The 24,347-nt window shown below is 42.7% G+C and overlaps 1 non-coding gene across 1 annotated transcript; it reads left to right on the top strand.

Moving 5' to 3' along the window:
• The first annotated feature begins 23,988 nt into the window (after window positions 1-23,988).
• LOC123751752 (5S ribosomal RNA) lies at window positions 23,989-24,107 on the top strand. Its single transcript, XR_006772131.1, has one exon. It is a non-coding gene; the product is annotated as a 5S ribosomal RNA (ribosomal RNA).
• The last annotated feature ends 240 nt before the right edge of the window (window positions 24,108-24,347 follow it).

Here is a 24,347-nt window from a genome sequence, read left to right on the forward strand (position 1 = left end):
ACATCCGGAGCAACAACCGATACTCAGCAACATCCCTGAAACGAATAAAACCCAAAACACATGGCAACAGACCTACGGAACCCAGAGACCAAAACCCCACGAAGCGAAAAGCAAAACAACTGGTAAAAATTCCCACGTACCAAAGGGTAGAAACAAGAAAGCTACCCCATACACCCTACCCAACTGAACTTACTGCCTCACCATTAAACAAGTGATTAAAAGATATAGCTATGCCCATTACCCATAATAACTACATGCACTACCCCCAATGCACATAATTATCAGCAAAATAATCCACCAATCCCTTCCCAAGCATCCAACGCAATTCCCAACTCGAGTAACTTAACCAACCTTCAAAAAACCCCAGCATTCTATGTACCGTATACCCCTCCCATCTCCCAACCCACACACAATAAGGATAATCCGATAAAACTAAAAAATACAGTTTTATGGATTTTCTTACAAGGAGCCTGAACATCAAACATCAACAAACGTAAAAGATTAATACGAAATGCCAATCCGCAAAAACGCACAATCGTCCCAGTCAACCAATGCACCAACCTCGACTGTACTGGGCAAAAATATAACACATGAAATGCATCCTCCAGGCCTCCACAAAGGTCACACACACCATTATCCTTAATCCTCAACATCACTAACTGCTCATTAGTCACCAACGACTCGCGTAAATACTGGTACAGGAATTCTCTGTGTGATGGAGCTAGAAACTTCAAATGGAGCATTCACCACACCTCCATCCAATCAAAAAGAGGAAACGTGCCTTCTACAGCAGGGGCGACGAAAGAACGAAATTCCTCATACACCTTCCGACATGGAAAAAGCAAGAACCCCTCCACAGACAAAGCCTCCGAATGACATCAAAAGCACAAGTATAACGGAGGCGATAGAAACGCAATCTCCCTACACAAAGGCAACCTCAACAGAGAGTTAACACACATCGTACAATAATATAATCCCAAAGAGAACACACCATCCCCCTTCAATAGCCCCTTCCTACACATGACAAAAAATATCACCAGCGCCTTATGATATACATCTAACAATCTAATTTCTCCTAGCAATTTTGGCAAACAAAGCATGGACCTACATATTGGATAATACCTCCCACCCTACAGGAAACAAAAGATCCCCTTATTGATGGCCAATGCTAACTGCCTACTCAACGGAAAGATATGCACAATGTACCAAACTTTGGAAAGAACCTTGCAGTTAAGAAGCAGCCTCCTCTGAAACAAAGTCAACCTCCTATACAAACAAGAAATTGAATCCAATACCCCACTAGAGATCGCCTCCCAGTTCTCTCGCAACGACATCCCAGAGTTTTATACCATCGGATGAAAAGAGTCCGAATCGAGTCCACAACCGGGAAACAGGAACTCCCCCGAGAAGGCTTAGAAGCCCAGGCACCAAGCCCCATCATGCAATATTTCTCCCAATTAAGCACCAGCCCCGTTGCCTGATGAAACCGAGCCAGTACATCCTGTACCACAAGTACTGACTCCTCCATGAAGACAAAAAGAGTCGTATCATCCACATACCCTACAACGGATATCAGCAATCCATTCGGGAGAGGCGTCGGCACAAGAGAACGATGAGATTGCAAAGCCATATACAGAAGTTCCTGAAGCAGAATTAACTGGACCATAGCAAGGGGGCAACCCTGCCGGACCGACCTCCCAAGTGTGAAAGGGGCACTCAACACCCCGTTAATACATATGCCACTCTGGCAACCCTTATAAACCATTCTGACCAAAGAGACAAACTGTGGCCCAATCTCGAACCTCTTCTTTACCTGAAGCATTTACTCATTTCCACCCTTTCAAAATATTTGGACCAATCTAAATTTATCATAGCAGATGGAACAAAATAGTCCGAAATATAGTCAATCAAATCCTGTTCCAAATTATTACAATAAATAATTGACCTATCAGGAACACCACAAAACTGCACAGGCGAAATACACTTTCCCAAAAATTACCAAAGCCTATTTGCCAATAACTTTGAAAGAATCTTATATTCCTGGTTCAGGAGAGACAACGGTCTCCAATTCGAGAGCAGCTGCACATCCACTGATTTTGGAAGGAGGCGAATAATACCAAAAGATTGCGACCCACTAATTGCACCACGCCTCAGACTATACCACACCACTTTAAAAAAATCTGACCCAATCACCACGTCAAGCCGCCTGCTAATGACGTCTGCGAGGCACTACACATCAAGAAGTCAACACCAGCAATCAACAGCCAATTAATGCACAACTATATTCTTCCCACCTCAAGACTCCGCTCCAATATAGAAGCATCAAGAAATATGGACCAATAGGCTTTCTACAATCACTTCTATTCAATACCCATTATTTCGTGTTCTGTCTTGTGTTGATGAAATTAATACCTTATTAAATACCACCTCACCCCATCCACCTCACTCAAATATAGATATATGTATATATATATACATATATATATATATATATATATATATATATATATATATATATATATATATATATATATATATATATATATATATATATATATATATATATATATATATATAATCTTTGGACAACACCCACCAGTGGGACTCGAACCCAGAAAGCACAACTACCTTCCAGTAGCTGGCATAACTAGTATGCTTTAACCCACTACACCATCAGACCTTACAAAAGAAGTAGATAGTTCGAGATATATATCCCAAACATCTCCACTTCCCGAAGGCACCAGATGAGTGTGGGGTCAGTCTGCATTTTCCATCAAGCCACTGTCAATGTGAGAGAACTCGTGTCCAGCTTATAAGCCTATACTTGCATAAACCACAAGTGAAGATTAATAATCTTTGGACAACACCCACCAGTGGGACTCGAACCCAGAAAGCACAACTACCTTCCAGTAGCTGGCATAACTAGTATGCTTTAACCCACTACACCATCAGACCTTACAAAAGAAGTAGATAGTTCGAGATATATATCCTAAACATCTCCACTTCCCGAAGGCACCAGATGAGTGTGGGGTCAGTCTGCATTTTCCATCAAGCCACTGTCAATGTGAGAGAACTCGTGTCCAGCTTATAAGCCTATACTTGCATAAACCACAAGTGAAGATTAATAATCTTTGGACAACACCCACCAGTGGGACTCGAACCCAGAAAGCACAACTACCTTCCAGTAGCTGGCATAACTAGTATGCTTTAACCCACTACACCATCAGACCTTACAAAAGAAGTAGATAGTTCGAGATATATATCCTAAACATCTCCACTTCCCGAAGGCACCAGATGAGTGTGGGGTCAGTCTGCATTTTCCATCAAGCCACTGTCAATGTGAGAGAACTCGTGTCCAGCTTATAAGCCTATACTTGCATAAACCACAAGTGAAGATTAATAATCTTTGGACAACACCCACCAGTGGGACTCGAACCCAGAAAGCACAACTACCTTCCAGTAGCTGGCATAACTAGTATGCTTTAACCCACTACACCATCAGACCTTACAAAAGAAGTAGATAGTTCGAGATATATATCCCAAACATCTCCACTTCCCGAAGGCACCAGATGAGTGTGGGGTCAGTCTGCATTTTCCATCAAGCCACTGTGGAAATCAACTAGTATGCTTTAACTAGTATGCTTTTTCCATCAAGCCACTGGTGCCTTCGGGAAAAATCTGGTGCCTTCGGGAAGTGGAGATGTTTGGGATATATATCTCGAACTATCTACTTCTTTTGTAAGGTCTGATGGTGTAGTGGGTTAAAGCATACTAGTTATGCCAGCTACTGGAAGGTAGTTGTGCTTTCTGGGTTCGAGTCCCACTGGTGGGTGTTGTCCAAAGATTATTAATCTTCACTTGTGGTTTATGCAAGTATAGGCTTATATATATATATATATATATATATATATATATATATATATATATATATATATATATATATATATATATATATATATATATATATATATATATATATATAACTGAAAACTCACACCTCAGAAGTGACTCGAACCCATACTCCCAGGAGCCACGCAACTGGTATGTACAAGACGCCTTAATCCACTTGACCATCACGACCGGACATAATGAGGTGATAGCCGAGGCTATTTGAACCACCCCACCGCCGGCACTCGGATAGTAATCTTGGGCATAGCATTTTACCAAATCACCTCATTCTTTGGGGCACACGTGAGGAACACAAATGCGAACAAGCCTGAATGGTCCCCAGGACAATATGCAACTGAAAACTCACACCCCAGAAGTGACTCGAACCCATACTCCCAGGAGCCACGCAACTGGTATGTACAAGACGCCTTAATCCACTTGACCATCACGACCGGACATAATGAGGTGATAGCCGAGGCTATTTGAACCACCCCACCGCCGGCACTCGGATAGTAATCTTGGGCATAGCATTTTACCAAATCACCTCATTCTTTGGGGCACACGTGAGGAACACAAATGCGAACAAGCCTGAATGGTCCCCAGGACAATATGCAACTGAAAACTCACACCCCAGAAGTGACTCGAACCCATACTCCCAGGAGCCACGCAACTGGTATGTACAAGACGCGTTAATCCACTTGACCATCACGACCGGACATAATGAGGTGATAGCCGAGGCTATTTGAACCACCCCACTTTCAGTTCGAGTTCGAGTCACTTCTGGGGTGTGAGTTTTCAGTTGCATATTGTCCTGGGGACCATTCAGGCTTGTTCGCATTTGTGTTCCTCACGTGTGCCCCAAAGAATGAGGTGATTTGGTAAAATGCTATGCCCAAGATTACTATCCGAGTGCCGGCGGTGGGGTGGTTCAAATAGCCTCGGCTATCACCTCATTATGTCCGGTCGTGATGGTCAAGTGGATTAAGGCGTCTTGTACATACCAGTTGCGTGGCTCCTGGGAGTATGGGTTCGAGTCACTTCTGGGGTGTGAGTTTTCAGTTGCATATTGTCCTGGGGACCATTCAGGCTTGTTCGCATATATATATATATATATATATATATATATGTATATATATATATATATATGTCGTACCTAGTAGCCAGAACGCACTTCTCAGCCTACTATGCATGGCCCGATTTGCCTAATAAGCCAAGTTTTCCTGAAGTAATATATTTTCTCTAATTTTTTTCATATGAAATGATAAAGCTACCCATTTCGTTCTATATGAGGTCAATTTTTTTTATTGGAGTTAAAATTAACGTAGATATATGGCCGAACCTAACCAACCCTACCTAACCTAACCTAACCTATTTTTATAGGTTAGGTTAAGTTAGGTAGCCGAAAAAGTTAGGTTAGGTAAGGTTAGGTAGGTTAGGTAGTCGAAAAACAAATAATTCATGAAAACTTGGCTTATTAGGCAAATCCGGCCTTGTATAGTAGGCTGAGAAGTGCGTTCTGGCTACTAGGTACGACATATATATATATATATATATATATATATATATATATATATATATATATATATATCGAATACTAATGACCCAAAGTGGATAACAAAGAATTTGAAGAACCTTATAGGTAAAAAGAGAGCTTGGTACAAAAGGATTAAAAATGGGGAGGTCACTTTAGAACAGGAGTTCGTACAACTGGTTAGAAATGTTAAAAAAGAGATAAGGAAAGCAAAAAGAAACAATGAAGTTCGCATAGCAGGGCAAGCAAAGACAAATCCTAAAGGGTTTTTTCAGTTATATCGTACTAAGACTAGGGAAAGGATAGGTCCATTAAAAACTGAGACAGGTCAAATAACAGATAGTGATGAAGAGATGAGTAGTATTTTTTAATAAATATTTTGTATCTGTATTTACTAAAGAGGAACTTAACAATATGCCTTCAGCCGAACAAGTCTATGTGGGTGGGGACGAGGACAGGTTGACGAGTTAAGCAGTTACCAGGGAGGATGTTCTTAAACAAATAGTAAAACTCAAACCAAACAAATCCCCAGGGCCGGATGAAGTGTTTGCCAGGGTGCTTAAAGAATGCAAAGAGGAGCTTTGTGACCCACTGTCAACCATATTTAATAAATCAATAGAGTCAGGCAGAGTGCCAGAGTTTTGGAAAGTTGCTAATGTGATACCAGTTTTTAGGAAAGGAGATAGATCACTTGCGTCTAACTATCGACCAATTAGCCTAACATCTATTGTGGGAAAGTTACTCGAATCTATAATAGCAAATAAAATTCGTCTTCATCTTGAAAAACATAAATTAATAATTGAGTCGCAACATGGTTTTATAAATGGCCGTTCATGTTTAACAAATTTGTTATCTTTTTATTCTAGGATTGCTGAGGCAGTTGATAGTGGTAAGGATTGCGATGTTGTATACCTTGACTTTAGCAAAGCTTTTGATACAGTGCCACATGAAAGACTGATTAAAAAGATAGAGTCTCATGGTATTGGGGGTGCTATATTAAGCTGGATTAGGGCATGGCTATACCAAAGGAAACAGAGAGTTAGTATAAATGGAATCAAGTCAGAGTGGGAAAATGTTGTAAGTGGAGTGCCTCAAGGCTCTGTCTTGGGACCTCTGTTGTTTATAATATATATAAATGATTTAGATTCAGGTTTGAGTAGCAACATTTGCAAATTTGCCGATGATACGAAAATCGGTAGGGAAATTAATTCGGAGGAGGACTCACTATCACTTCAAGTTGATCTAGATAGGGTTTTAAAATGGTCAAAGGATTGGCAGATGCAGTTTAATGCTGATAAATGTAAAGTTCTGAGGTTAGGTAATGATGATAGAGTTACAAGATACGAGCTAGATGGTGTTGAGATTGCGAAGTCGGATTGCGAAAGGGATCTGGGAGTTATGATTAGTAAGAACTTAAAACAAAAGGATCAATGCATAAATGTTCGTAATAAGGCGAATCGGACACTTGGATTTATTAATCGCAGCGTTAGTAACAAGACACCTGGTGTGGTTCTCAAGCTATATCTTGCTCTAGTTAGGCCCCATTTAGATTATGCAGTTCAGTTTTGGTTGCCATATTATAGAATGGATATAAATTCACTTGAACGTGTCCAGCGTAGGATGACTAAGTTAATTCCCCAAATTAGAAATCTTTCATATGAAGAAAGATTAACAAAGCTTAAGTTGTATTCACTGGAAAGGCGAAGAGTTAGGGGCGACATGATAGAGGTTTACAAGTGGGTGAATGGACATAACAAAGGGGATATTAATAGGGTATTAAAAGTATCAACACAAGACAGAACACGAAACAATGGGTATAAATTGGATAAGTTTAGATTTAGGAAAGACTTGGGTAAATACTGGTTCAGTAACAGGGTTGTTGATTTGTGGAACCAATTGCCGCGTAACATTGTGGAAGTGGGGTCCCTCGATTGTTTCAAGCGCGGGTTGGACAAGTATATGAGTGGGATTGGGTGGTTATAAATAGGAGCTGCCTCGTGTGGGCCAACAGGCCTTCTGCAGTTGCCTTTGTTTATATATATATATATATATATTATATATATATATATATATATATATATATATATATATATATATATATATATATATATATATATTATGAAATATGACCGAAAAAGTAAGATTAATAATTCTAACACGAATTTTCTCAATGTTTCTTATATTTTTCTTCACTGTTGATGGTAACTGAAAAATCAATTCTCCAAAATTCATTTTTATTTCTAGTCTGATGCGACACTTGAGCGCGTTTCGTAAAACTTATTACATTTTCAAAGACTTTAGTTTACACATGTGTTACGGCCCTCTTGGGTCGCAACTGGATTCATACTCTGATGTTATTAGAGGAAGTTGTATCCGGCCCCAAGCCAGTAGTGGCTTTCAAGGGATGAGATCCGTGACGCAAGTAACTTAAAGGGGAAGGGAAATAAAGTTAAGAACTTAAGATTATAATTGTTCCCATCACCAATAAATAATATAAGATTACACAGGGGGAGGGGTATTAACACTGCACAAGGGAATTATTTACACAATTGTCTTCTCCTGAAGACTCTGGATCCAAACTCTCGGTGCTGAGTCCTCGGTGCTTTCGTGGTCTCTTGACGAATCCTTCGACCAAGCTGAGTCTACCCTGGCCACAGGTCAGCCAAAACACAGTTCCACTGGGGGCACCGCCGTGGAGGCCGTCAACCACAAGTCCAGCAGGTCTGCTGGCAGGTTCCGGATCAGCAACGCTGGTCAGGCCACTCCACGAGCGGCCTGACCAGCGATACCACAAATCACTCTCCTGTCCTCAATACCCCAGCGGTTAATCGTCTCCAGCAGTCGGTCCCGGGTAAGACAATCCTTCTACTGCCACTTCACTGGCAGGGTAACACCACAGTGTTCTTCCGGGAGGCGACTTCACAGCTGCTGCAGCAAAGCACAATGTATGGAGACAGCTGCCTTGGGTAGACTGACTCAACTTCCATCACAGCAGTCCCAGGTCGACTCTGTAAGCAGACACGTCATCAATAACAGGGACACTAAAGCACCACACTTACAGGCTCAGACACAAACGCCCGACATATCCACTCCATAGATGGCGCTGTTGTCTGAGCACCACCTCACCAGAGGTCAGCAGCGGCGGTGTTGTGAGCTGCACAGGACTGGAAACTGGCCCTTGTGGCCAGTACACGTCGTCCTCACCAGGTGTCGTCGTCCATTTGGAGGGGGTTTCGGGAGCTGACCCACAGATGGCGCGGGCGTCACTGCTCCAGGCTCGGACGCTGGACTCGGGTCCGTAACACCTCCCCACCAAAAAGAATTTGGTTTGGGGTTCTATAAAAAGAAACACAAACCAAATTAGTACGGCGACACAACTCCAAATGGACTCACTTATACCATACACTGGAACGGCGAGGCTGCCTTGTCCACAGAACCGTACCACTGGGGAACTCTCGCACAAAGGAAACTTGCAGATGTAAGGCAATGACCTGCTTGATGTACTTCTCCACACCTCCACCGAGATGTTAATCCGGAGCATAATCTCACACCTCTCGAGTAAGGATCGGTGTAGACACGATCTGGGGCGACTCGACACTTCCCTGTGTCGTGGCACCGATGATGGCTGATCACAGACGGCATTTCTGGTACCGGTCCGATGGTCCTTCAGGGAGACAGGAACCTGGAATACAGGGGTCTGATAATTCAGAGTGACAGCGACAGCGGGTAAAACAGTACTTACAGCATACTCTTCTACTAGGCTCACACCTAGTTCCAACGGGGCTATTCGTACATCGAAGATGGCATTCGCTCTGCCACCGTCAGGTCGACCAACGTTCCGTATAACGCTGCATTGAGGCTCAGCAATCACGCGGGGGGTGTCAACCTGTCGGAAACAGTCACTCATATTATCGTATCGCGTACCTCCTGTATCTACCATCACCTTCCCGGTTCCTTCTTCGACTGCAACACTCACAGTGCACGTCTCTAATCCCTGGGATCTCTTCATGATGTTCAAGGGAGCCATCATCCTTCGGGTCGTCCACTGATCCTTACTGAGAACACAGAGAACACATACGAGAACAAAACAAAATACCGGTAGGAAACATTTGGTAAACAGAGGGATAAGCTTTCTGAGCTTGTAATGTCCATAGCCGGCTACATCCATTAGCCTGGTTTGGACCGAAGAGGGCTTTAGAACCTTCGCACATACCTCACATACCTCGGACGTCTGGGGAATCTCTGGTCGGTTCAATGAACGCTGTACCTTGCCATACCCCAAGTACACATCCGCCTGCGCTCCAGACTCGTTGGTATCCGTGGGTGCTTGCATACAAGGCCTCTCTTCTAGCTCAGGTACTTCTGCCATCGTAACCTCATGTTTCTTGTCGAGAGAAGAATCAGGAGACTCTGCTAGAACTTTGTCGATCTGCGGGTGAGAGGACAAATTAAACCTGTTTGAATCCGGGTCTGCCTTTACCTGGATATTACCATTGCCTGCCGTTACCTCCGACCTTGCGGTTTCGGCTGACTCGTCCGCGACCTTGGGAAGATTGATGCTCCAATCGGTCACCAAGTCGTTGGCTAGTACCACGTCAATCCCAGGCACAGGGAGGGTATCGACTACTGCCAACACACATGTGCCACTGAAGTAAGGCGAGTTGAGATGTACTGGCACTAAGGGGGCGATGTACCGCGTCCTTGGAAACCCAACCAGGATAATCTTTGGTCTCCCAACCACACTCACTCCTTCGGGTAACGAGCTTCTCACGATCAGGGACTGGGCTGCTCCACTATCTCTGAGTACTACAACTGATCTACCAGTATGATCACTTCAGTGGCACACATGTGCCACTGAAGTAAGGCGAGTTGAGATGTACTGGCACTAAGGGGGCGATGTACCGCGTCCTTGGAAACCCAACCATGACAACCTTTGGTCTCCCAACCACGCTCACTCCTTCGGGTAACGAGCTTCTCACGATCAGGGACTGGGCTGCTCCACTATCTCTGAGTACTACAACTGATCTACCAGTATGATCACTTCAGTGGCACACATGTGCCACTGAAGTAAGGCGAGTTGAGATGTACTGGCACTAAGGGGGCGATGTACCGCGTCCTTGGAAACCCAACCATGACAACCTTTGGTCTCCCAACCACACTCACTCCTTCGGGTAACGAGCTTCTCACGATCAGGGACTGGGCTGCTCCACTATCTCTGAGCACTACAACTGATCTACCAGTATGATCACTCGATACGTACCCGCCTGAAGTGTGAGGGGAAAACAATCTGGGTTCTTCCTGCGTAGTCATAGACTGGTTTCCTGCTGGTGGTGTAACACAGCTCATCATCATCACCTCCCTACGTGCGCTGCCACCTCTTCTGCCTCGGCACATAGCAGCTACATGCCCTTTCTGCCCACAGGTCCAGCACACCACATTCCTCCTTGGACTATGGTGTTTCGGACTGCTAGGACTAGTCCTTCGAGGGCTACTTGGGGGCGTCTTCTTAGCGCTTCGTGGGACGGGAGTCTCTTCTTCGTCATGAGGTCTGTCAAAACGGCGTTGGTAATTCCTCGGGACGTACTTAGCAGACGGCCTATGAGTCAGGATGTATTCCTCAGCCATTGTGGCTGCTGCACTCAAGGTCTCTACCTGCTGTTCTTCTAGATACGTCTTCAGGTCTCCAGACAAACAATCCTTGAAGTCCTCTAGCAGTATAAGCTGCTCGAGGTCTTCTTTGGTCTCCACCTTCCGAGAGGCACACCATTCCTGGAAAAGTCGCTCCTTGATAGTGGCGAATTCGGTGAAGGTGTGTTCTGAGGTCTTTTTCAGGTTTCTGAACTTCTGCCTATAAGCCTCAGGTACCAATTGGTACGCCATGAGCACAACCTTCTTCACCTTGTCGTAATCGCCGGAGTCGTCAAGGGATAACGTGGAGTAGGCGATTTGGGCCTTCCCAGTCAAGACTGACTGTATCATGATGGCCCAATTCTCCCTTGGCCACTCCAAAGAGGCAGCGACTTTCTCGAAGGCTGCAAAGAACTTCGAAACTTCCCTCTCATTGAATTTGGGGACCATTTTTATGTTCCTTACCGGATCAAAACTACTGGTGTCCGTTGTTTGCCTCCGACCACCGCCTAATCGCAATACTTCTAGTTCATGTTGTCTCTCTCTTTCCTCTCTGTCTCGTCGTTCTTGCCTGTCTCGTTCTTCTCTCTCTCGTTTCTCTTCTCTTTCTCGTTCTTCTCTTTCTCTTTCTCGTTCTTCTCTCTCTCGTTTCTCTTCTCTTTCTCGTTCTTCTCTTTCTCTTTCTCGTTCTTCTCTCTCTCGTTTCTCTTCTCTTTCTCGTTCTTCTCTTTCTCTTTCTCGTTTCTCTTCTCTTTCTCGTTCTTCTCTTTCTCGTTTCTCTTCTCTTTCTCTTTCTGCTTTCCTTTCTTCTAATTCTAAACGTCTCATCTCTAATTCTTTATCTTGTCTTTCTCGTTCCATTTCTAATTTCTTCCATTCTATTTCACGATTTATCTCTAGGGCACGCATTTTGACTGTAAGAAAGCTAATATTAAGCTCACCTGCATCACTGTCAATGTCACTGCCCTTATCTTCCTTTTCCATGGAAGCTATTTCCTCACCTTCCTTTATACTAGGAGGCTCGCCTTCCTGTTTCTCCTCTGCCTTCAAGTGCCGGTGAACCTTGGACAAGATCTCCACACGGGAATCACTGGCACGGATCTTGATCTCCAGGTAGGCGCTCACTAGTACAAGCTCTGGTTTGCTCAGATATTTTAATCTGGCAAGACAGTCCACTCTGTTCAGAAAAGCCTGAACATCGTCCAGATCATCGATGGTAGCTTTTTCTGCCATTGTCACAGATGGAACACTCAACTAGCACTTAACACACTGCTTACACGTTAGCACTTAACGCACCGAGCACTGTTCTACGTCAATATTGCACTTTATCGCACCAAACACTGCACTTGCCAATATTGCACGTAATTACTTCGGGCACTGCACTACACAATATTGCACTGTATCGCAACGAACACTTCGCTCTACAATATTGCACTGAATCACGCCGAGCACCGCACTACACAATATTGCACTTAATCGCTTAATCACAGCGAGCACCGCACTGCACAATATCGCACTTAGTCACTCTTGAGCACCGCACAGGACGTATAATGTCACAATCGTCACACACAGGGGGGAATTATTTACAGGGATTACGCCACTTCACCACCCCTGTCAAACATACTTAACAAGGGGACGGATCCCGCTGGGGATGCCAATTATGTTACGGCCCTCTCGGGTCGCAACTGGATTCGTACTCTGATGTTATTAGAGGAAGTTGTATCCGGCCCCAAGCCAGTAGTGGCTTTCAAGGGATGAGATCCGTGACGCAAGTAACTTAAAGGGGAAGGGAAATAAAGTTAAGAACTTAAGATTATAATTGTTCCCATCACCAATAAATAATATAAGATTACACAGGGGAAGGGGTATTAACACTGCACAAGGGAATTATTTACACAATTGTCTTCTCCTGAAGACTCTGGATCCAAACTCTCGGTGCAGAGTCCTCGGTGCTTTCGTGGTCTCTTGACGAATCCTTCGACCAAGCAGAGTCTACCCTGGCCACAGGTCAGCCAAAACACAGTTCCACTGGGGGCACCGCCGTGGAGGCCGTCAACCACAAGTCCAGCAGGTCTGCTGGCAGGTTCCGGATCAGCAACGCTGGTCAGGCCACTCCACGAGCGATACAAGGGTAGCGCCCTAGTCAGGAGCCTCGTGTGATACCACAAATCACTCTCCTGTCCTCAATACCCCAGTGGTTAATCGTCTCCAGCAGTCGGTCCCGGGTAAGACAATCCTTCTACTGCCACTTCACTGGCAGGGTAACACCACAGTGTTCTTCCGGGAGGCGACTTCACAGCTGCTGCAGCAAAGCACAAGGTATGGAGACGGCTGCCTTGGGTAGACTGACTCAACTTCCATCACAGCAGTCCCAGGTCGACTCTGTAAGCAGACACGTCATCAATAACAGGGACACTAAAGCACCACACTTACAGGCTCAGACACAAACGCCCGACATATCCACTCCATAGATGGCGCTGTTGTCTGAGCACCACCTCACCAGAGGTCAGCAGCGGCGGTGTTGTGAGCTGCACAGGAGTGGAAACTGGCCCTTGTGGCCAGTACACGTCGTCCTCACCAGGTGTCGTCGTCCATTTGGTGGGGGTTTCGGGAGCTGACCCACAGATGGCGCTGTCGTCACTGCTCCAGGCTCGGACGCTGGACTCGGGTCCGTAACAACATGCACAACTTATAACTGAACAGAGCTTAAACATCTTTGATTTTATACCTGCATTTGGGTGAGGTGATATGTTACAACAGTTTTTGGATGAGGTGAAAACAAACTTTCAAAACAAGACAGAACACGAAACAATGGGTATAATATTTTGTAAGTTAAAGGGAAGAATGGAAGTAACTGCAGAGGGCCTATTGGCCCATATTTCTTGATGCTTCTATATTGGTGCGGAGTCTTGAAGTGTGTAGAATATAGTTGTGCATTAATTGGCTGTTGATTGCTGGTGTCGACTTCTTAATGTGTAGTGCCTTGCAGATATCTAGCCGCCTGCTATCGCTGTATCTATCGATGATTTCCGTGTTTTTTGTTAAGACTTCTCTGGTGATGGTCTGGTTGTGGGAAGAGATTATATGTTCCTTAATGGAACCCTGTTGCTTATGCATCGTTAATCGCCTGGAAAGAGATGTTGTTGTCTTGCCTATATACTGAATTATTTGAGGCTTACAGTCCCCAAGTGGGCATTTGAAGGCATAGACGACATTGATCTCTTTTAAAGCGTTCTGCTTTGTGTCTGGAGAGTTTCTCATGAGTAGGTTGGCCGTTTTCTTGGTTTTATAGTAGATCGTCAATTGTATCTTCTGATTTTTGTCTGTAGGGATAACGTTTCTATTAACAATATCTTTCAGGACCATTTCCTCCGTTTTATGAGCTGTGGAAAAGAAGTTCCTGTAAAATAGTCTAATAGGGGGTATAGGTGTTGTGTTAGTTGTCTCCTCAGAGGTTGCATTGCATTTCATCTTCCTTCTTATGATGTCTTCAACGAAACCATTGGAGAACCCGTTGTTGACTAGGACCTGCCTTACCCTACAGAGTTCTTCATCGATTGCTTCCATCCTGAACTGTGGCTGAGAGCACGGTCGACATAAGCGTTAACGACACTCCTCTTGTACCTGTCTGGGCAGTCACTGTTGGCATTGAGGCACATTCCTATTTTTGTTTCCTTAGTGTAGACTGCAGTGTGGCAACCTCCACTCCTTTCCATGACTGTTGCATCTAGAAAAGGCAGCTTCCCATCCTTCTCCAACTCGTAAGTGAAACGTAACACAGAATTCCTCTCAAATGCCTCCTTAAGCTCTTGCAGATGTCTGACATCAGGTAACTGTGTAAAAATGTTGTCAACATACCTGCAGTATATGGCCGGTTTCAAGTTCATGTCGACTGAGACCTTTTGTTCAATGGTACCCATGTAAAAGTTCGCAAACAGGACACCTAGGGGAGAACCCATGGCGACCCCATCTACTTGTTTATACATGTGCCCATCCGGACTCAAGAAGGGTGCCTCTTTATTACAAGCTTGGAGTAGTTTCCTTAGAATGTTTTCTGGTATGTCAAGAGGAGTACAGGCCAGATCACGATTCACTCTGTCCGCTATCATCCCGATTGTTTCATCCACAGGTTCGTTGGTAAACAGTGATTCTACATCCAATGAGGCTCTTATCCCTGTGGCCTGTGTTCCCCGCAGTAAGTCAACAAATTCCTTTGGAGACTTCAGGCTGAAGGTGCAAGGGACATAAGGAGTCAGCAAGCCGTTGAGTCGCTTCGCCAGTCTGTACGTGGGTGTGGGTATCTGGCTAATGATTGGCCGAAGTGGGTTTCCAGGCTTATGTGTCTTGACATTTCCATACGCGTTTCCAGGCTTATATTCTCCAATAATCTTTGGTAGGTAGATTTCTTGGCGTTCATAGTTTCGATCAATTTGTTGACCTTTGCCTTCAATTCGGCTGTAGTGTCCTTCGTTACCCTTTGGAATTTAGTTTGGTCAGAGAGAATGAGGTTCATTTTCGCCAGATATTCGTCTTTTTTAAGAATGACATATATTGGCGACTTGTCACCTCTTCTGACGACTATCTCCTTGTTCTCACGAAGGCTCTTAACTGCCGCTTTGAGCTCGGGGGACAGTATGGTGCTATGGAGGATCTATGGCAATTCACGACCAAGAGACGGCTTCCTGAACCTTCTTAAGGTTATCTTGAGATGATTTCGGGGCTTTTTTAGTGTCCCCGCGGCCCGGTCCTCGACCAGGCCTCCACCCCCAGGAAGCAACCCGTGACAGCGTACTAACACCCAGGTACCTATTTTACTGCTAGGTAACAGGGGCATAGGGTGAAAGAAACTCTGCCCATTGTTTCTCGCCGGCGCCTGGGATCGAACCCAGGACCACAGGATCACAAGTCCAGCGTGCTGTCCGCTCGGCCGACCGGCTCCCTCGCAGGAAACTTGCAGGAATCTACCTCACTGAGGACCAAGTCACTCTCCTAAATCTGGGTATAAACTGTCACGTTATGTCCAGACCGAGTGAGATGGCCCGGAAAGTGGAGTTGGAGATCCTGTTGGACCTCAAACTCTAATTGAGATTTTATGGTATCTCAGTTTATTCTCTCATGGTTTCAGTATTTTGGTTAATTTTCACTGATGCTATATTTCTACTCAACGTATCTGGCACAACACGTGCTGGACCAGGCTTATACAAAATCTGGAATTAGTGGGCCGAAAGTTCGTGAGATTAGCGTGACATTCGTGGGCATTTAGTACCTAACTGACTCTACTACTGCCAGTGCCTCCCGATCCGTGGCCGAATAACGAACTTCAGGTCCTTTGACCTTTCCACAGTCTCCACCTGCAACGCCAGCTGGGTTACCTGAGCGGTCCACCAGATCTACCGTAGTATCGGAAGAGGTGCTCTCCTCTAAGTGTGCACTCCCCCTGATCCCTGCTGACTGGTCACTGTCTGGGTTAAACATTCCCTGTAATTCCCGGTGGGCCATGCCTCTTGTAACTACCATTTAACTCAACTCGACCCGGATTCTCACTACAACCGAGATCTATGCAAATAACAAAAAAAAAATTTCACAGCTCTTTCAGAAAGAGACAGAGTCTATATAAATTCCAAAAATAGGAAATACAACGATTAATTAAGAGAATCGCTGAAGTGAAACAAATGAATGAAACATCTGCCCCGCACTCGTGTCAGGTCGTGAAATAATCCGCAGTTCTATTACCGAAACTAAGTCGTTTACGTTAAAAAAATTAAAGAATCTTATTTTTATAAAATCAATTAAAAGGATAAAGTAATTAACGCACTGCACTCGTGATGGACTAATAAAGAATATTTACAGTACTTGTACACTAGACGTACTTGAAGTGAACCACGTGGCCACTGAAGAATGAAAGAGCAGGATCAGTTGCGCTAAAACAAACACAAGTCCCGCGTTTTTTCGCTTAAAGGCTTAAAAATCAAAATTTGTATATCTGAAGGACAATAACTAGCTTTACATTAATATACTGCTCTAGCAAATAATGCAGACACCCAGGACATATATCTGTTCAAAGAAATGTAATTTTCACCGAAAAACTGTATTTTTACTCACTGCTGGACTCAATTTTCTAAACTCTGAAAAAAACTATCACTCAAACATCGCAAAACTCCCTTAATTCGCCAAAAATGGGTTTTTCGTTCCCAGATATAAATACCCTATTGCTTATGACTGGTGATGTACACAGAACAATACTGCCACTTCGGGCGGTCTCAACACTCATTAATTCGAATTTTCGTCAAAATCAGAGGTTTTCACCTCAAATGGACTTTGAAAACTTCACAGCACGATTTTCTCGAAAAAATTACTTAATTCAGCAGAAATATAATTATCACTGCCCAATGCTTAATTTCAGATTTACGTCTCTTGCGTGCACTTAGAGTAATACCGACCCTGGAACACAACCAGACACGCAAATTCAAATTTTCACCAAAAAATCCTATTCTAGCCCATGCTGGACGTATAAATTTTTCCACCTACGTTTCCAACCAAAAGATTTCCTAAGTCTTAAAACGTAAATTCTACCGTCCTACTGGTAAATCACTCGCATCAACTCGGGAATCCTAATGATTCCCAGATCATACACGTGATCCGCGAATATGAATTAATCAAAGTTAACGACTTTTCCGATGTGGACTAAAAAAAATTCTGGGAACTCGGTCGAACATATACAACAAAAATCACTATCACTTAATTAACAACATAAACTCACTCACTGTAACTCACTATGTACAGAGGTCAACTATTTCCCGTTGAAACGCAAAGTATTGTCGATGAGTATCACGATGCAAATGACCATGACCATGAACAAAATGACAGTGAGAGTGAAAATGTTAATGAAGATAAAGGAGATCATGATGTGAATAAAGGTGCTGATAAACTCTACTTGAAGGAAAATAGTAGTGGAAATGATGATGAAAGCGATTATGATAACGATCAATTTGAAACCAGTGATGCCTGTAGTGATAATGAAGGAGTGGAACTGGACGTGGATGACATAATCAGACCGCACACGCCACATCCCAGATGGTTCCTCCAGAACAATATTAAAAAACTGTTGACAGGTGATGTGCTGACCGAAGAGGAAAAAGACACCATTATAATGTTCTACAAAAGGTATCGAGATTTATTTGTTCTTGTGCAAACGCAGACTGATAAACTAAAAAAAAAAATGAACAATGGCGCCCTCTCAAACTCATAAAAACAGGTACAGTGTCATCAAGATACTCAGTTGGAATATTGTTTCTCTTAGAAAACGTATTCTGACCTCCATTATAAGGTTATGACTGAAGACATAGATATTGTCTGCCTCCAAGAAACCCTAACTCTCGCAGGTAAAACCCCACAGACTCTGCCTAGTTATCAGTGTTATAATTCCAGATCAGAGAATACGTGTCTCATGTATGTTAAAAAATCGCTGCCACATGAGCCACTTCCCGCCCAACAACGAGAGGGGTTTCAATATCTTGAATCTGGGTACATGTTGGTAACTCTACACTTAATGTTTTGAATGGCTATGCACCTACTGGCTTCCTCCAGTATACCGACCTAACTAATTTTGGACATACTGACCCTATGATCTTAATTGGGGTTTAAATGCTAAACACAGACAATTAGGGGATCAACTCACAAACGCCAATGGGAGAAGATTGTTGGCACTTCTCGATGCATATGATGATGTTCAAATTATCAGTAAGAATCAACCAACGCAAATATATGGAGGAGTCCTAGATAGGTGCATTGGCTTTTACCTGTCATGCACAACTCACGAGACTGATATTATGGATGACTTTATGTCTGACCATTTAGCCATAACAGCTAACATACACGTGGCTAACGTTGACCTACGTGGCACTAAGTTGAGTAGACGCAGGCTAACAGTAAGGAAAGAGCAAGAAAAATTCTTTGTAAACAGCATAGCACATTGGTATAACAATTATGAGCCTTAATGAATGTACAACAGTTTTATGATGACCTCGTGAGTAAAACCTATGAGGCCATCAAAAATAGTGAGTCTCACCAAACATAAAGACGTATCAGTAAGCAGGTCAGACACAACCAGTAATATGATGATGCTAAACTGAAAGAGCTTAAATCAATTGCTAGACAGACGGGTAAAGCATATAAGAGCCTTAGAACTCCTCAAATGTTAAAACTGTTTCTGGTCGCGCGGTTTTGTTAGTGGACTTAACCTGCATACTCCCCTGGGCAAAGCCTGGAAAGACGTAAACAAAATTATTGACATAAGACAAGTTTCACACTCAAACCCGCTACAGAAAGCCAATTAGTTAATTACAAAATGGGCTCAGGTTTCCAGCTTTGGAATGTTACCAACTAGCACTAGGGAGAAATTGCAAGCGAGTTTCACAGACAGGAATGCTCTCCTAAATTTCATGTTGAGCAAGCAACATGATGAATGTGGGTTCTATTTACAGATTATGAATTGGATGCAGCCCGCTCTAGGGGCAGTAGCACTGCTCTTGGTGAGGACGGTATCACCTATGATATTCTAAGACTCCTACATTGTGAACCCGGTAACCCATTATAAGAATTGTTTAATCCAAATTATGTCACTGGGCAACTGCCAGTATCATGGACCACCAATCTTACTGTACCTGTACCAAAGCCTGGCCAGCCTGATGCTTTCCGTCCCATCTCACTGACCAGTTGCATGTGCAAAACTTTTGAGAGAATGGTGCTTAATAGATTATTGTATAGAGTTAAAGAGCACATGTCACTCGATATCAAAGGTTTCACATATGGTAAAACTGTATCACAATCTTTCTTACTGTTTATGGAGATAAAAGGCATAAGTACACAACGTTTCTTGATTTAAAAATGCCTTTGATATTGCTAATAGGGAAGTGATTACGTATGAATTAGCGAGGATGGATATAGGTGGACAATTATTACAATGGATACGGGGCTATCTTACCAAACGGAAGTTCTCTGCACTGTTCCGTGGCTACAAGAGTGAAACTAAGTTAATTCAACTAGGCACCCCACAAGGAGGACTACTCAGTCCTACCTTGTTTAATGTTCTAATTAATGTTTTACTAAAATTAATTCCGACTAGTCCGGCAAACATCACTGTCAGCTATGCAGATGACATCTTTGTACATACTAAAATCCACCGCGAAATGCAAACAGTTTTAAATTGTATACATACAGCTTGTGAGAGCCTTGGTCTTGTAATCAACGCTGCTAAAACTAAGGTATTTTACAGACAAATTGGCAACCGCAAAAGTGGACTACGATAACTTAAGATAGATAACATACCAATAGGCTGTCTCTTCTTTCAAATACCTTGGTGTCTCTGTCCCTTGTACCTCAACTGCAGTCAATAAGTTACATCAACAATGTAGAGACAGACTCAAGACTCAGAACTGTAGTGGGGTACAGCCCTAAGTACGGTGTTAATATTAGAATAGCAAAAATGATGTATTTAACATATATAAGGTCTCTGATAGACTATCATGTACCAGCTTTGGTCCTGCAAAATGGCAAAAGTATTGATAGACTGGAAAAAATGCAAAATGAAGCACTCAGAATTATACTTGGCTGTCCTATAACTACTGAAGTTCTTAACATGTGGAAATAATTAAATATACTTAGCATTCGAGACAGAACATTTGAAATTAATCTTATGATTGGACTAAAGCTTCTGCATGATAACGAAAACAACATTGTGTTAGTTGAACTGTTAGAACACATACGAAATGGAACCAGCTAGTCTAAATGGATTCAAAGAACAGCCACTGTTATGAAATCCCATTTATAAAATTTGGAGTATGCGCTTATGAGTCACGGTCTCCCCAATTAACTGTTAAGAGGGAGTAACCTTCAGCATCACTGGAACACATAGCCTGGCCAAATATAGATTAATGTTCTAGGGGAGTGAAAGACTAGCAACAATTATTCCAATTTACTGGCATTAATAACATTCCACAACATTAAAAAATAAACCTTCTACTAATATCACACACTATTACTTTATAACCAGCTTCTCAACAACTGGGCATGATACATCATATACAGGTCTGTAAACTCTATCAACCAACACTAGCTGACACCAAGAACTTGTCTGGCGCAGTGGAATACTAGTGCCTATATGCTGACAATACCATAAAAGGGTGGCGGTTTCACTACCAGTAACACATGAGGAATGAGGTAATAAAATCACAGAGCACCATGGCCTTACTTTTAAGGTCCTCAAAATCTTACCTCACAAAGACATAAAAACCTCAAACACTTGGTATACATAATGGATAACAGCAGATATGATCCATATAAATACATACAGTTACATTGCGTATAAATCTAGCAGGTACACGACCCAATTTAGGTTACAAATCACGGACTAAACGCTAACAGGTCCGCTCGCCTAAAGAGATCAAAGAACAGTGACGCCTTGAGCGATCTTTGCGCAGCCATGTGACCAGTACGCCCACACTTAAAACAAGTTTGCATTTGGCCATTGTATATAAACTTAATATAATGACCTGCTACTGACATTGATGAAGGAATATTACGGTGAAGTTCCATCTTTACTGTTCGTGTTCCATTAAAACACCCTTTCCCTGGGCCATAGGTATATTTATTAAAACGAACATTGTCCACTTTCCCATATTGTTCCATTATGTGTACAATAGTTCCATTCAACATTTCAAATGGCGCATCCCTCACAGAAACGTATGTAAACGTTTTGCTCAAATTAATCACTTGTACTGATCCTTTCCCATTAGGTAAACATATAATGTCATCATCATACTTCTTAAGAAACTCTGAAAACGCCACATTGTTTTCAAATTTCAACACCACTCTGTTCCCTGGCAGTGGTTGATAACCAAATATTTCTTCCTGCTTGATCCGTAACACATCGAAGATCGCTTTGGATACAAGGTCGGGAGCAGCATGACAACTAAACTTGAGTCCTATGGACTCCTTCCGCTTTAGTGGAGGTGTGTAGGAGCCCATGATGGCACATATACCACCCCCAGCGTGACGTTATCCGCCCATCCGTCAACACGCAGGCCAACAGCGATGACAAACACGTCCACCCACCAGACGCCAGTAGCAGAGCGAATCAAAACACGTCTGCTCACCACCACGTCCACGACGAGACTCGAGGAACAGTTTTGTGGTGTGCCTGGAAGATCTATAATCAATTGTAATAATGTAATTAGGGATGTTGTGTATTATGTGTCTGAGAATAATGTTCCTTCCTCCATGATAAACCTCGACTGGTCGAAAGCCTTTGATCGTGTTGATGTTCAGTTTGTATTAGAAATATTGGATAGGGTAGGAGTGGCACAAGAATTTATTGATTGGATCCGTATGCTTTATAAACAGTGTTGGAGCAGCGTCTGTATCAATGGAGTCTTAAGTAAACCTTTTTCAGTTGAAAGATCTGTACGTCAGGGATGTCCCCTTTCAATGATTTTGTATGTTATATTTCAAGAGCCACTGTACTTGGCAATAACAAGCAATGACTTTATTGTTCCACCTCGTCTTCCTAATGCTATGACACTTCCTGTTGTTGGTTATGCAGACGATACAACTATTTTTGTGTCGACAGAAGACTCGGTGGTGAATGTTCAGAATGAGTTAGACAACTTTGAACGAGCGACAGGTGCTGTTATTAATAAGAACAAAACGTGTATGATGGGGCTTGGCAGTTGGTGTAATAAGGTTAACTGGACAGGTTCATGGTTCAAGGTAGTGGAGTCTATTAAAGCTCTTGCGAGGCAGGATCAGGTATAACATTTGGGGTTTAAGGCTCATGCTCGGTGATGATATGGAAAATTGGTTTACTGAGAATTATATAAAATATATATAAATGTAATAATTTCCCCTGTATTTTAATGTAAATTTATTCTCCAATTTTTGTAAATCGTTTATAGGTGCATAAGTATAACATTCAGGGTTTTCTAAAGATCTTGTTCTGTACTACTGAAACACTTGTTCACTAAGAATTGTAATGTATAATTGCCTTGTAACACTTATGTATATGTAATTTATATTGTATTTTTTTTAAATAAAGATAAAAAAAAAATTCAATAGATAATAGCTTAAAGAGTATATAGCAGAACCTTACATAATGATATATAATGATAATTGAATACATTAAGGAAATTATCTTGAATTACCAAATAAGAACACAAAGAAATCACATGGATACGGTATGGTAACACTGGCAAAGTTGGTACATCACTGGGGGAGAGGGGAGTGGGGGTTAGAGAGGATTCAACGACATTCGCCTTTGTTTATACATATGCATACAAGATAATAAATATATTAGATATATACAACATGTGTATCAAAAGATTGTCTAAGTAGAAAACATTTCACAGTGCCATAATTTCATATAATGTCCAGACAATGGGACAATGCAAGGTATAACACTAAAATGGAATCTACTCAGTATACATATGAATAATACATCTGGAAACTAAATGCATACATTCTCCAAAATGGTCCACATAATGTTACCTATATAGCATTAATGTAGCATTACAATAAACATTCAAGGATGTTTTTCAAATCTATGACTTTAGGCTTCTGCTATAACTAGACATCTAAAATATATATATATAGCCAAAATTACATGGCATACAACTTTGATACAGAATTAATATAGACTTGGAAATGTATGTCACACGTTGACAATACATAAAATAAGAATAATGTATGGTAACATGAGATTACATCAAAACACAATATTCGTGATACGAGGCTATCAGCCAAGATATCACTGCATAGTTTGTGCACACTCATACACCAATCTCAACATGATCATACTGGTGTATGCGTGGTCATAACAGCCACTCATATTATAATGATGGGACTGCACGATGTATATACAGATGAAAGAGTACAGCACTTCCTTCCAAGCCAACGGCCATACCACTTTGAGAACACCGCTTCTCGTCCGATCAGCGAAGTTAAGCAAAGTTGGGTTTGGTTAGTACTTGGATGGGTGACCGCCTGGGAACATCAAATGCTGTTGGCAATAATGTTTTAGGAAGCCGGTCGGACAGCACACTGGACTTGTGGTCCTGGGTTCGATCCCGGGCGCCGGAGAGAAACAATGGGCAGAGTTTCTTTCACCCTATGCCCCTGTTACCTAGCAGTAAAATAGGTGCCTGGGTGTTAGTCAGCTGTCACGGGCTGCTTCCTGGGGGTGGAGGTCTCCGTCGAGGACCGGACCACGAGGACGCTAAAGCCCCGAAATCACCTCAAGATAACCCTG

Source organism: Procambarus clarkii, chromosome 56 (genome assembly GCF_040958095.1).
Source record: "Procambarus clarkii isolate CNS0578487 chromosome 56, FALCON_Pclarkii_2.0, whole genome shotgun sequence".
NCBI classification, from domain to species: Eukaryota; Metazoa; Arthropoda; class Malacostraca; order Decapoda; family Cambaridae; genus Procambarus; species Procambarus clarkii.